We start from the raw sequence: 16,126 nt of genomic DNA on the forward strand, positions 1-16,126 counted from the left end.
TTTTTTAAAAAATTTTACATTGCTGAAATGCCAGATGGTATGATACAATGCCTTTATAAGAAACCAATGTAGGAGTTCATTGATTGCCTTTTGAAGTATCACTGTACTTCAATATATTTTATTGTAGCTGTTCTTCTGCATGGTTAGAACACAGTGGGGGAAAAACATTATGCTCTAATTATGAAGCCACACACAGAAGCTTTGTATACTCCCCCCAATTTTTTCTTTAACATAACAAGTTCACAGAGACAGCAACTCAGAACTCAGGAGAAATTTCCTGAGAGTGAGAACAATTACGGTATTTTTCAGAATATAAGATGCACCTTAGTTTTTGGGGAGGAAAATAAGAAAAAAGCTAATTGACAGGTGGATTGGCCTCCCGGAATACTACCAATCAGCTGTTCCCAGAGGCAACAGGTTCCTTGGTTGTGAGCTCTGTGCCTTGCTTTATTTTATTTTTTTGCTTTTTTTTCTGCCTCTGAAACTTCTGAAACTCCGTTTCAGAAAAAACTTTTTTCTGCCTCTGAAAGCCTCTGAAACAGCTTCAGAAAAAAAAGCCTCTGAAGCTCTGTTTGGGGGCTTCTTTTCTGAAGCTTCATTTCTGATGCTTTTTTCAGCCTCTGAAACCTCTGTCTGAGAAGCTGGGCAGGGCTACATTCATTTTGGGGGGAAAAGGTGCGTCTTATACTCCAAAAAATATGGTAACCAGAGTTGGAATGAAGATTTCTGCCTCGGGCGAGGGTTTAGACTAGAAGACCTCCAAGGTCCTTTCCAACCCTATGATTCTGGATTTACTTCCAGAGGCATCAACATATTTTGGGAGTTTTAGATGAAAAAGAACATTACATTGCGTACAGTGCTGCACAAATAATTGCTCCATTCTTCTGTGAAAATGTATTATTTTTTCAGAATACACAACCTGCTCTATATTTATGAGAAGTAGGAAATTGGCAAGCATCCACTGGAAATTTGTATATAATGTCTTTTTGAGCAGAATATTTATTAGCATCTGATTAGATTAATGAACACAGTCTCATTATCCCAAGCCTCTCTTATTTTTTCAGTCAGAAAAAGTTCACTTTTTAACTGGAATGCAAAGGGTACTGCACTCTGGGCTGTCTGATTCAAAGAAATTGTTGGATAATAACTTTTTGTTCTTCTGTTCAGTGGGGTCTCATTCTTGGAAACTGTCTGGACAGGTCCCTGCAGTTTTCTTGTCAAGGTTTTTCAGAAGTTTTCCATTTGCCATTGAGAAAGTGACTGGCCCAATATCACCTAGCTGGCTTTCTGTCTATGGCAGGACTAGAAATCACAAAAATATCCTGTTTTCTAGCCTGATGCCTTAATCACTACACCAAACTGGGTCTCTTGAAAAAGAATTGTATGGAGCAGATAAGCTGTTTCTGGATCACCTCTAATCCTCAAGCTTCCATTCTGACTCTACATGATTTCCATCAAACCAGGGGGATACAGTTATGTCTTGCAACATCTGGCAAAGCTAAGTATTCCCATGAGATAATGGAGTGGACAGCTTCACCAGTGTTGTGTATGACATAGGGCTACCCAGGTAGTCCTTGAGTTACAAATACGAAGCACGGAGACGGCTTTGGTCACGTTAGTTGATGATCTCTGGAGGGCACGGGACAGGGTTGTTCCTCTGTCCTTGTCCTGTTGGATCTGTCAGAGGCTTTTGATACCATCGACCATGGTATCTTGCTGCGACGGTTGGAGGGTTTGGGAGTGGGGGGCACCTTTTTCAGTGGTTCTCCTCCTATCTCTCCGACCATTCGCAGACGGTGTTGACAGGGGGGCAGAAGTCGACTGCTATACAACTCACTTGTGGGGTTCCACAGGGTGTCGATTCTCTCGCCTCTCCTGTTTAACATCTATATGAAGCCGCTGGGGGAGATCATCTGTAGTTTCGGGGTAAGTTGTCAACTGTATGCTGATGACACTCAGCTGTACATTTCCACCCCAAACCACCCCAACGAAGCCGTTGATGTGATGACCTCGAGGCCGTTCGGGTCTGGATGGGGACGAACAGACTCCGACTCAACCCATCCAAGACAGAGTGGCTGTGGATACCATCGTCCCGGCACAGTCAATTAACTCCATCTTTGACTGTGGGGGGCGAATCGTTGGTCCCCAGGGAATCGGTGCGCAATTTAGACGTTCTCCTGGATGCGCGGCTGTCTCTAGAAAACCATCTGACGGCCGTCGCCAAGGGAGCTTTTTATCAGGTTTGCCTGATTCGCCAATTGCGCCCTTTCCTGGATCGGGATTTGTTATGTACATTCACTCATGCCCTCGTTACTTCCCGTCTGGATTACTGCAATGCTCTCTACACGGGGCTCCCCTTGAAGAGCACCAGGAGGCTCCAACTGGTACAGAATGCGGCCACGCGGGGGAGCGAGGGAGATTCTCATAGCTCCCATGTAACATCTCTCCTGTGCAGGCTGCATTGGTTGCCGGTGGTCTTCTGGGTGTGATTCAAGGTTCTAGTTATCACCTTTAAAGCACTCCATGGCATAGGACCGGGATATTTACGGGACCGCCTACTGCCATCAGTAACCTCCCATCGACCTGTGCGCTCCCACAGAGAGGGCCTCCTCAGAGTGCCGTCGGCCAGACAATGTCGGCTGGCGACCCCCAGGGGGAGAGCGTTCTCTGTGGGAGCTCTGGCCCTGTGGAATGAACTACCCGTTGGGCTATGCCTTCTCCCTGATCTTCGGACCTTTAAGCGCGAGCTCAAAACCTTCTTCTTTCACCAAGCAGGGCTGGCCTGATATAATTTTAAATTGACTGTTTTAATGGGATTTTAAGGGGATTAATTTTATTTACTATTTTTATTCAATATTTTTAATTTTCAGCTTATTGAATTAGATTTTTAATGGTTTATTGTATTTTAATTTTTTTCCCGATATTTATGTTTTATTTTTGCTGTATACCGCCCTGAGTCTTCGGAGAAGGGCGGTATAAAAATACGAATAATAAATAAATAATAAATAAAATAAACAAATGTAATTTATTTATTTTTATTTATTTATTTATTTAGTCACAACAATATATGTAACTATCATACAGAAAGGTTATATAGTATATAAAGGTATAAGCATATATATATATATATATATATATATATATATATATATATATAGGAAGAAGAAAAGAAAAACAATAGGACAGGAACGGTAGGCACGTTTGTGCGCTTATGCACGCCCCTTATGGTCCTCTTAGGAATGGGGTGAGGTCAATAGTAGAAAGTTTTTGGTTAAAGCTTTTAGGATTATGAGAAGAGACCACAGAGTCAGGTAAAGTATTCCAAGCACTGATGATTCTGTTACAGAAGTCATATTTTCTGCAATCTAGATTAAAGCGGTTGACATTAAGTTTAAATCTATTGGTTGCTCTTGTATTATTGCAATTAAAGCTGAAGTAGTCTTTGACAGGAAGGACATTACAATAGATGATTCTATGAGTTAAACTTAGGTCTTGTCGAAGGCGACGGAGTTCCAAGTTTTCCAAGCCCAGGATTTCAAGTCTAGTGGGATAAGGTATTTTGTTGTTTTCAGAGGAATGGAGAACTCTTCTTGTAAAATATTTCTGGACACATTGGAGCCTGACAATTGCAGCTGTAAAGGGGGTCAACAATATTAAGTATCTGAGGGTGCAGATAACTAACAATCTGAACTAGTATCCCCGTACGTCATCTCCCTTAGTAAAGTGTGCAAACCAGCATCTGCATTTCCTGTATCGGATGAGGAGAGCACATCTTTCTCCTTCTGTCCTGGCCACTTTTTATAGAGGCACAATTGAGAGCATTTTAACAAACTGCATCACTGTTTGGTTTGCTGGCTGCAGTGCCTCAGATAGAAAGTCCATACAGAGAGTGGTAAGGACAGCCGAGAAGATAATAACAAACTCGCTTCCCTGTTCTGTCCTCCCTCACCTCCGTCCAAGTGATGGCTTAATTAGCCGGCACTATCAGCTCTGGTAGCAGAATAGCCAGCATCTGCCAAGAGCCTCCATTATCTTCCACGACGCTGGTGAGTCACCCAGAAACAAACTTCAGCTCTTAATCAGTGGATTTGCCTGTTACAAAGAGACACAGCAGCTCTTGCTGCCTTTTATATCCTGTGGGTTGTGGCTCCATGACTCAGCACTTCCTAGGCCTGCCCCACCCTTGCTTCTGTTGTTCTCTCCTCTCCTGCCTATGACACCTAGGGTTCAACGAAGCCTGATTGCCATCAGCTGGGTCTGCAGGCGTGGCTGGGGGGGGGGAAGAGTCAGGGGACGGAAGCCTCGTTATCTCCTCCACCTGACCTGCCTCTGGCTCCTGGAGCTGAGCCAGGGAAGCCGGTGCTCCCGAGGTGAGTCCTGACGGCCCTTCCCACTCACTGTCCAAGTCACTTTCTGGCAGCAGGCCGGCTCCAAGTCATTTTCTGGCAGCAGGGCCGGCTCAGGGGGCGCAGACACAACATTCCCGTTATTCAGGATACTGCTTATAAGCACTATGTGGTTAGAGCTCAAAGCATTGTTAGAGACCCCACACACACATTTTAGGATCTGTTTCTGTTGCTCCCCTCTGGGAGGAGGTTTTGAAGTATTTCTAGCAGGTCTACCAGATTCTGTAACAACCTTTTTCCCTATGCCATCCATCTGTTAAACTCGCAAGTTTCGTTTTTCTCACCATGTACAAGTATACATCCAAACTAGACTGTGTTGTTTTTCCATGTTATATAATATATATGGGTATATGCATATGTATGTATGTATGTAGTCATGTTTGTGTAGTGTCTATTGGAGGTGGTGACCCTTTTGAGAACTACATGCAACAAAATTTCATTTTAATGTATGCCGATAAGTGTACATTCAAAGTGACAATAAAGTTATTCTAAGTCTAAGTCTTACATTCATAACCTGAGGATTCATAAGAGTGAATTGCATAACTTGACTATGATCACTCCCTTCAAAATTGAATCTGTGCACATGAGCTATCTCAGAATGGGGAAGACAGTGGGGTGGGGCTAGCAATGAAACAGGCCACCTGCTTCAGACCACCCAAGGCCTCCCTTGACTCAACTGGATAACTCATGCTCTCTCCCTTGGGGTCCCCACAATTTCTCCCCCCCACCCCCATCTTGCCGTGCCGGGTCACTTACCTTATGAAGATCTGTCTCCTCTACAAATTCTCTCCTGTGGTTTCTTTGCCTGCTTGCAATCTTGGTGACAAGAGCATTTGTAAGCCGATGGGACGTGATTTCACTGCCCCAAAGTCTCCTTGAGCCAGATCTGGTACAGGCCTCAATTTGCAGAAAACAGAGGCCTAAAGTACTGTAATGCAAGATCACGTGAGATTAGTAGCACAAGCAGGCTTCTGTTCTCTACCAAGGCTTGTGTGAGATGCGGGGCAAAAGGCTTCGCAAATTAAAACTACTTTAGAGCAAGACCTCATGAGATCATGCGAGATCAGGAGCATGAGATCTCACGCTTGCATGATCTTGCACTATAGCAAGGGTCTGTAAACTTGGCTCTTTTAAGACTTGTGGACTTCAACTCCCAGAATTCCTCAGCCAGCTTTGCTTTTTTTTTTTTTTTGAGGAACTCTGGGAGTTGAAGTCCACAAGTTTGCAGACCCTTGCACTATAGTATTGTAGGCCACTGTTCTCTAGGAACCTCGCATGAGATGCGAGGCAAAAGGCTTTGCAAACAAAGAGGCCTTCCCTTTGTTTGCAAAGCCTTTTGCAGTAGATCTCGTGCAGGCCGCTGCTCACAGAGAACAGAGGCCTAAACTACTGTAGTGCAAGATCACACAAGATCACGTGAGATCAGTCGCAAGGTAAATGAGTCTCCATAGGCCTGATGGCTGTGGAGACCCGGCCGGGAGGGTGGGGGTGGAATAGGCAGGTTGAATGTTGCAGCACCTCTGCCATCGCTCATAAGTGTGAATGAGGGCCATGATGCTGCAACATTCATAATTTCGGGCCTAGGTCATAAGTATTTTGGGGGGCTACCTTGCAACTTCCAACGGTCACTAAGTGAGCTGTCATAACTCAGGGATTACCTGTAATCCATAGAATGAATTTTGTTCAAAATATATTTTTTTGCCTTCTCCTTCTTATATCTTTGGGATGCAAGTCAAGGCCATACCCCCATATTCATTTCCAGGACCTTCCATTATGACTTTGCGGTTGCAGATGCTAATGAACCTCAGAATCAGAATAGAGCTGGTAGGGACCTTGGAGGTCTTCTATTCCAACCCCCTGCTCAAGCAGGAGACCCTATACCATTTCAGACAAGTGACTTCCCAGTCTTTTCTTAAAAACCTCCAGTGATGAAGCACCTACAACTTCTGAAGGCAAAGCTGTTCCACTGGTTAATTGTCCTCACTATTAGGAAGTTTCTCCTCAATTCCAGGTTGCTTCTCTCCTCTGTATTGGCCAGTGGACCACTTGGTGAAGCAGGAAAAAAGCTCTCTAAAATGCTCTTTTGCCCTAAATATCCTTAAAGATAGACAATATTTGATCAGTGGCTTGGAATATGGAAGAGTTCAGCCCTTTACCACAACTTTCTATCCCATAGACAAGGTGAATCAAAAAGGGCACTGTGGAAATAAATGGCCAATTTATGATTAGAGGACAGATTAACTCCCTCGTTCAAGGATAATAAATGAGAAATGGGGAATTTTAGAAGTATATATGCAATTGTTTTTGTTTCAGTTTCTTGACATGTACATATAATGCCGTGACATAAACTTTATAATGCCTTGGTAAGGCCACACTTGGAATACTGCATCCAGTTTTGGTCGCCACGATGTAAAAAAGATGAGACTCTAGAAAGAGTGCAGAGAAGAGCAACAAAGATGATTAGGGGACTGGAGGCTAAAACATATGAAGAACGGTTGCAGGAACTGTGTATGTCTAGTTTAATGAAAAGAAGGACTAGGGGAGACATGATAGCAGTGTTCCAATATCTCAGGGGCTGCCACAAAGAAGAGGGAGTCAAGCCATTCTCCAAAGCACCTCAGGATAGGACAAGAAGCAATGGGTGGAAACTAATCGAGGAAAGAAGCAACTTAGAACTAAGGAGAAATTTCCTGACAGTCAGAACAATTAATGAGTGGAACGACTTGCCTCCAGAAGTTGTGAATGTTCCAACACTGGAAGTTTTTAAGAAGATGTTGGATAACCATTTGTCTGAAGTGGTATAAAGTTTCCTGCCTGGGCAGGGGGGTTGGACTAGAAGACCTCCATTATTATTATTAGTATTATTACATAGACACTTGACAGGGAATATTATTGAATCTCCCCATCAATACCACTAAAGGCAGAGCACCCAAGTGTCCAGAGTGTTCTCTTGTATGAGGACAAAGCTCTGTAGTAAAAAAATATTTGGGATTGGAGAATATTTGTACATGTAGCACAAATATGAAGCATTTAGGCAGTCCTTTTATACATGAAGATCTAAGCATGGGATATGACGAGGTCAAATGCATCATCAGTTGGTGCCCCCAAAAGTGACCTATATCCAGCCCCTCCACCCCTTAAAGTCCATTGACGTATCTGGTGTCAATATGCCTTAGTAGATCAGATTCTTGTGTATAGCATGGAATAAACTGCAGTGTTTTTGAACTCTATCCTGGCTCCTGGTTTCTTGCATTTGACAAAAGGATTGTTCAGTATCAAACTATTACTTTAGAAGCTCTGTGCACGAACAAGGTCTGGAGATTAGTGTTTCCAGGGCACAGATGATTAAAAATAAATGCCTAGATATTTAAAAGCTTCCACCCACTCAATTTGGTTGTCAGTTTTCCAAATATGAGGGTGATTAGCATGCTGCTTGGTAAATATAACCATCTGAGTTTTTTGCATGGTTGATTTCCAGCATTTGGTCTGGCAGTGTGATGCCAGCATGGGGAAATTTTGTCACAGCTCCTCATGGGATACAGAGAGGATATGAGCATCATTGGCATATGGTAATATGGAAAATAGATTAGAAGACAGAAATGGAGAGTGAAATTCACCTCTGATAACAGCCTTTACAGTGATGTTAAAATAGAAATTAAACAATAGGGGAGCAACATCCCTTCATTTCTGTTGTAACCAAAACCTGGCTTACCTTAAACAACCAAATCACTCTGAAGATGCAACATAGTTTTATTTTCATGCAATCAATAAACAGTATATATACTGAGCTCCCAGCAGAGCACGGAATTTTTTTCTGAACTGCCATGAGCAAAAGCAAAACCAGAGCTTATACTGTATACACCTTTGGCTTACTACATTGCAAAGACAAAGAAAAAAGGCAGATACAGTAGAATTTACATGTGGTGTTGAAATCTTTTACAATAGCATTTCTCAAACTGGATAACTTTAAAATGTGTGGACTTCAATACCCAGAATTGGCTGGTGAATTCTGGGAGTTCAAATCTACACTTTTTAAAGTTGCCAAGTTTGTGAAACACTATTTTAGATTACTATTATTATCTCTTTTATTCATTAAACTTGAAACTCAATCAACTGATCATTTAAAAATGCATCACAAATACAACTATTATTATTGTTATTATTATTGTTGTTGTTGTTGTTAATATTATTTATCCCTTTCTATAAAGACAGCATGCTAGCCATACGTTCTTTGAGTTGTGAATAGAAACAATCAGGTTTGCTGGGTGTGACATATTTTATATATTGTATAATAATTATATTAATTTACTTGTTTGTTAAGCATCTTGCAATGGTTAACAACCAAATAAATATCAATAATACACTAACATGATCTTCCTCACTTTTGAAGGATTTGGTTTGGTTTCTTCAAATGGGCTGGCCACAGTCCTCCCCTTTCTCCATCAATATTCAGTCTGATTTGACAGTAAGGAAGCAGTCACATATGGTTCCCAGAGTTACCCACCTAGGAAAGAACATAACATAACATAACATAACATAACATAACATAACATAACATAACATAACATAACATAACATAACATAACATAACATAACATAACATCAGAGTTGGAAGGGACCTTGGAGGCCTTCTAGTCCAACCCCCTGCCCAGGCAGGAAACCCTACACCATCTCAGTCATATGGTTATCCAACATTTTCTTAAAAATTTCCAGTGTTGGAGCATTCACAACTTCTGAAGGCAAGTCGTTCCACTTATTAATTGTTCTAACTGTCAGGAAATTTCTCCTTAGTTCTAAGTTGCTTCTTTCTTTGATCAGTTTCCACCCATTGCTTCTTGTTCTACCTTCAGGTGCTTTGGAGAACAGCCCGACTCCCTCTTCTTTGTGGCAGCACAGATGACTTGAATTTGGCATCAAGTCCTTGTCAATTTTCCGAAAGTGGAAATTCACAGCATAGCTGTTACTTTCATGACACAGAAAGAGAGAGGCAAAGAAATCAGTGTAAGTTCAGATAACTAAGACTTAGAAGATTATTCTTCAAATATAATCAGTGTTAAGTGGTAATAAGCAAACCCAATCCTCCCTAAATTTTATACCCTAACCTGGGAAATTTACTGACTGGGATGCAGATAAATGAATTTAAAGAAATGCATGGATTGAAAACTGCTGTTGTGACCCAGGCCCAAGTAGGTAGCAACAAACAGGCCGTAGAAAAATAAACTTTATTTGAACAGCTGGGAATTATTTCATTCCCAGCCTGTTCAACTCAAAGTAAAACAAATGCCTCCCAAACACAAACTCTTCAGTTATCTCACAAAGTTTAGTTTAGTTTAGTTTTATTAGATTTTTATACCGCCCTTCTCCCGAAGGACTCAGGGCGGTGTACAGCCGAAATAAAATACAGAGTATATACAATTAAAAGAAATTAAAAGAAACTATTAATAAATGGCCGATAATTTAAAAATTAAAAAATTTACAAATGTTTAAAATCTCTAAAACCCCAATTTAAAATCACTATTTATGCCAGTCCTGCTTGAATAAATAAGTATGTTTTAGCTCACGACGGAAGGTCCGAAGATCAGGAACTTGGCGTAAGCCAGGGGAGTTCGTTCCAGGCGTCGGTGCTCCCACAGAAGGCCCTACCCTGGGAGCCGCCAGCCGACATTGTTTGGCGGACGGCACCCTGAGAAGGCCCTCTCTGTGAGGCGTCTGGTCGATGGGAGGCATCTGTAACAGCAGGCGGTCTCGTAAGTACCGGGTCCTAAGCCATGGGCGCTTTAAAGGTGGTAACCAGGATCTTGAAGCGCACCCGAAGACCACAGGAAGCCAGTGCAAACTACGGAGCAGAGGTGTTACGTGGGAGCCTCGGCGGCTCCCATTACCACTCGCAGCTGCATTCTGGACTAACTGCAGCCTCCGGGTGCACCTCAAGGGCAGCCCCATGTAGAGAGCATTGCAATAATCCAGCGAGGCGTAACCAGGCGTGGTGACCGTGCATAAGGCATCCCGGTCAAGGAAGGGCGCAACTGGCGAACCAAGCGAACTTGGTAAAAGCCCTCCTGGTGTCGGCTGCCAGATGTTCCTCAAAGGACAGCCGGCCATCCAGGAGGACGCCCAAGTTGCGAACCACCTCCTTTGGGGCCACTAACTCGCCCCCAACAGTCAGCTGCGGATGCAGCTGACTGTACCGGGGTGCCGGAATCCACAGCCACTCCGTCTTGGAGGGATTGAGCTTGAGTCTGTTTCTCCCCATCCAGACCCGTACGGCTTCCAGGCACCGGGACAGCACTTCGACCGCTTCGTTGGGGTGGTCCGGGGTGGAAAAGTACAGCTGAGTGTCATCAGCGTACAGATGATAACTCACCCCGAACCCACTGATGACCTCACCCAGCGGCTTCATGTAGATGTTGAACAGGGTAGGCGAGAGAATCGACCCCTGGGGTACCCCACAAGTGAGGCCCCTCGAGGACGACCTCTGCCCCCCTGTCAACACCGACTGCGACCGGTCAGAGAGATAGGAGGAGAACCACCGATAAACGGTGCCTTAGTCCAAACCTTAGTCCAATTAGGTAAACTGTCAAAGGCCCTTCCTGATAAATGTCCAGAAGTCACAAAAACAAGATATTCACGAAGCAGAGGACGCAGCTAAAACATTGTTTTCTGACAAACTGAAACACTGTTTGTTTTAAGCCTTATGGGAGGGGCCAATCATCCGAGTTGTCCTCTCTGCTTGAGCTGCTCTTGCCTTTTGGCAGCTCTTCTCATGCGTGCATTAAGAACAGGATCCTCCTGTTCCTCTGCCTGACTACTATCAGTCTCTTAAGGCTCTGGCATCCGCACCTCACTCCCCAATGGCCCTGGCCTCACCTCAGCCTCATCACTGTCTGACTCCATTGCCAGTTCCGTAGGCTGCTGACGGATCACAACAACAGCACAGTCTCTCCTGCCCCTGCCCCTACCCCTCTAAAAGTATATTGTAGGAAGTTAGCACCCCCCCCCCGAAGAATGAAATATTTTAGGAAATATTAAAAAGGCAGAATATTATATTTCCCTAGATGAGTAAAGGAGAAACATGTTTTTAAAGACAAAGCAGCTCCCTGCAGGTCCCTACCCACCCTTCAGCTCTCTCTTTCTCTCCCTCCCTCCATCTCTCCCTCCCTCCCTCCCTCCCCCCCCCTCTCTCTGTCTCCCTGTCTCTCCCCCTCATGTGCCTTTTTTTGCCCAGGATCTCAAAACCATGTGGTCCAGTCCACCATTAAACCATCCTTTCAAGCAATCTCCATGTTTCCAGTGTCTTTCTCCCTACTTGGAACTGAACCCAGATGGACATTTCTTCCAACACCCTGATGCATAAAGGCAGGTGTCTAGGGATGTATTCCTGCTCTACATCCATCCTAGGTAAAAATTTCAACAAGTGAAACAAAAACATTGAAGTTTTATTACTTGCAGTCTAATGTCTATGGCATAAGGATTAAGAATGAAAATGGGTTCTGCCAAAGATTCCATTAGAGTGATATTTTCCCCCCCCCTTGGCGTGAGTTCTAATTCCTGGCAGCTATATGCATAAATCCATGTAGTTATCTAGGCAAAATTGCAGTCCCAGGACAGCTAGCATCAAAGAACGTCTGGCTATCAATGAACATTAGGCTAGTGCTTTTATTTTTTTTAAAAAAAATACACAATCTGAAAAATAAAAGGTTATTTGAAGAAAAGGTATGTTACTGAAAGTTGTGTACTAATTACAGTACCTATATTTTTGAAAAAGCTTATATCAGACAAGTTTACATTTACAGAACCCTGCGCTGCAAAATTTACATATCAAAGAATGCAAGCAGGATAATATGCTTTAAAAGACTATTAGGCAATTTATATTAAAAGTGACATAAATGAAAAGAAGATGTAGCAAAGGTTCTGAATGTTAACATGCACTGCTCATCGTTTCTTTTTGTTTGTTTGTTTTTTAATGAAAAAAAAAGGAAAAAGGCTAACAAATCAGAATAATGCCATCTTAAATCAATCAACTTTTTAAAAAATTGCAAATCTTTTTTTGTCTAGACCAGTGTTTTTTTTCCAGGGCTGGCTGCTTCTCCTTCCTTTAATAAAACAACATTTGCTGTAAGATGTGCACATTGTAGTCCAAACTTCTAGATTTTCAGTCTTGCAAGTTTTTTGTCCAGGAACTCAAAAGGCTGGTTTCCTTCATCTGTTATTGCTCAATGAAGCCTAGCATGTTGTACCTAGGAAAGTTTCAAATGCAATTGAACAACATAATTTAAAATTATGTTTGTCAAAACAATATATATATTTGATGAAAATGATTTCCTATTCCCTCTAGAACAGAACCATATTTATGGACTTTTAGATCATTAAAACCAATAGATTTGAACTTATCAACTGAAAAAGTGTGTCCAGAAATATTTTACAAGAAGAGTTCTCCACTCCTCTAATTACAACAAAATACCTTATGCCACCAGACTTGAAATCCTGGGTTTAGAAAATTTAGAACTCCGCCGCCTTCGACATGAGCTGAGTTTAACTCATAGAATCATCTGTTACAATGTCCTTCCTGTCAAAGACTACTTCAGCTTAAGTTGCAACAATACACAAGCACATAATAGATGCACTATCTGACTCTGTGGTCTCTTCACAAAATCCCCAAAGCTTTAACCAAAGACTATCTACTATTGACCTCACCCCATTCCTAAGAAGTCTACAAAGGGCATGCATAAGAGCACCAGTGTGCCTACCGTTCCTGTCCAAATGCTCCCTTTGATTGTATCCAATTTCATATAGTTATTACATAGTTATGATTATATATATGCTTATATATCGTATAGTTATTTCATGCTTATGCTTATATATAATGTTGTGACAAATAAAACAAATAAATAAATAAAAAAGAAGAAGATGGAGGAAGCTTGTAATTACAATTAATACTAAAAGGTCAGACACAATCTACATCTTTAGAATGCTTTTCTTCCTACATGCTAGATAGTTCTGCCACTGGAATAAACAAAAGGAAAGAGAATTATTACGTTGGGCCTCTATTTTGCTTTCTATTTATTTATTTTTCCCTGTTTTAAAATAGGATCAACATTGAAGAGGAAATGATTTAATGGTCGCCATTTCATGATTTAATTTCTAAGGGCAAAAAAACTTTACCCAGGAAGACTTAAAAAACTAAATTGAATATAATAATAACAGCATCAATAATAAAATGAACAAAGCCAACATTAAAACCAACTACTTTGGAAGTAAATATCTTTTTGGGAATCTGAAAATTGAGTCATGGCAACTGGACTTATTTTTGTTAATTTGAGACATTTCAATGCTCATCCAAGCAGCTTCCTCAGTCTGAACAAATTGATTAGGCAGAGAGGATGCCCCTGCTCCCAGAAGAATGAAATATTTTGGGAAATATTAAAAAGGCAGGATAAAATACTTCCCCTAAAAGAGAAATAAAAAAATCTTAAGGGAGGCAGAAACCAGCCCCAGTTTCCCTGTCCCAAGCAGAAACTGAGGAGGCCAGCTTTTAGAAATGCAGATTTGGTAATCCATTCAGAAAGACTGGGTCAAGACAGAAACTCAGATAAGCAACAAACAAAAGGTTGACAAAATTAGCTCAGATGAACACCTAGGATTTGGATTTCCTTTTTTGCCTATAGAGCCAGCTATGACCCCTACATAACCCCTACATGACCCCATAGGAATTCTGAAGGTATAAAACCCCACCCATTCTAAACTCCATTTTGTCAGCTGCCCAGAACCACAAACCCTGGTGGTTCTGTTCACCAATAAATAAACTTTCTTTCCAATCAGCCTCCATGTTGTTTCTGGTGTCTTTCTCCCAGCTTGGAACTGAACCAGATGGATTTTTCTTCCAACAGAGTCAATGGAACGTACTAACTTTTCCCGTACCAAACTCAGGGTTTCTCCCCTCTGGTATGGAAAGAGTTTGCACATTTCAAGGACTCTCTGCCTAAACACTTACTCAGGTTGAGGATGTTGCTTGATAAGCAGCATAACCAACAAGGAAGTAAGTTCACTTGCCATGAGTCAATTTTCAGACAGTTCTAATTGGATGACTGAGAATCTTCAATGACATCCTTTGAGAATGTTAAAATCAATTCTAGTTTTAACTGTAATCCATGCAGAATAATGAATTTATTGTGGCCTGCCAGTGGCCGGCAGAGCTGGCAGCAGATTTGGACAGTGAGGAAGTTGGGGAGGAACGTGGCCCAGTCCTGGAGTCTGGGAAAGGCTCGGACAAGGGCTCTGAGTCAGAGGCAGAGAGGGGGCCAAGGTCATCTGGTAGTTCTTTGCTGCCTCCGGTGTCTGACATCAGTGAGGCAGAAGAACAGTGTGAGCCTGTTCCCAGTGTGTGCATGCACAGAGCTGCCAGGAGACAGGAACAATTAAGAAAACAGGGTTGTCTTGGGAGTAAGGCTTGGAGATGATTGGCCCCTCCCATAAGACATAAAAGAGAAGCAAATGGGACATAAGCTTTTGCAGGAAGCAATTAGTTCATCTGGTCAGTAAAAGCTGTGGAAAAGTTTTGTTTGACTTTGTGCTAAGTTTGGCCTTGCCCTGCATGCGCAATTAGTTCTCTAGCAGCATTCCAAGGGAGATAAGGTGGGTGTTTGTAAACACTCCCCTGCAAGACGGTTTGAGAAACCCTTCAGACTGGGAATGACTATAATTCACAGCTGTATGAATTAAAGAGGTTTGCTGGGACTAAGTTTGTGCCGTTTACTTTCTAAGGAAGCCTAGATCAGAAAAAGAATTCATTCAAGGAAAGGCCAGAGTAAGCCATTAGAGAGAGTTTGCAGGAAGTAGGGGAAGAAAATTAAAACAAGGTGTGTGTGTGTATGTGTGTGAGAAGAATATTAGATTTTGTCTGTAAGGGATCAGAATACACTTCCTTTCCTACTGTCTTTCTATTGTCTATATTAAGGTTGATACTTTCAGAATCTACTGAAATTCTAAAGAGTGTTTTTACACGTCAATACATTCTGTATGTATTGTTTATTGAACCTAAAAATGAAATACCTGTTTAGAAAGGTTCTGTTCAATAAAATAAGTATTTAGGGATGCAGTGGCTCAGTGGCTAAGATGCTGAGCTTGTCAATCAAAAGGTCGGCAGTTCAGCGGTTCAAATCCCTGTGCCGCATAACGGGGTGAGCTTCCATTACTAGTCCCAGCTTCTGCCAACCTAGCAGTTCGAAAGCATGTAAAAAATGCAAGTAGAAAACTAGGGACCACATTTGGTGGAAAGGTAACAGCATTCCGTGCACCTTTGCCATTTAGTCAGGCCAGCCACATGACCATGGAGATGTCGTCGGACAGCTCCAGCTCTTTGGCTTTGAAAGGGAGATGAGTACTACCCCATAGAGGTGTGGTGTGAGGGGTATTTACCTATTTTTGCTCTGAGTTCCTGTTGCCATATTTCTAACCATCTAATGCTTGAGCTAGTCAACTCTTGCAATACTTTCTTGTTGCTCAATTCCAAATAGAACCAATGAGTTATCTTTGCTTCAGTACCCACTGGATGGCATGCCACCGACTCACATCTGCCAGCTCAAGCAGAAGAAACTTCTTACTTTCTCTCTTGACTTATTGGAAGGGACAAGAGGTATGCATGTGTCTACTGACCTAGATTGTTGAAAATAATCTAACCTTAAAATTTGTACTCTGCTAGAAAAACTAGAAAACTCTGTCTT

Source organism: Ahaetulla prasina, chromosome 5 (genome assembly GCF_028640845.1).
Source record: "Ahaetulla prasina isolate Xishuangbanna chromosome 5, ASM2864084v1, whole genome shotgun sequence".
Lineage (NCBI taxonomy): Eukaryota > Metazoa > Chordata > Lepidosauria > Squamata > Colubridae > Ahaetulla > Ahaetulla prasina.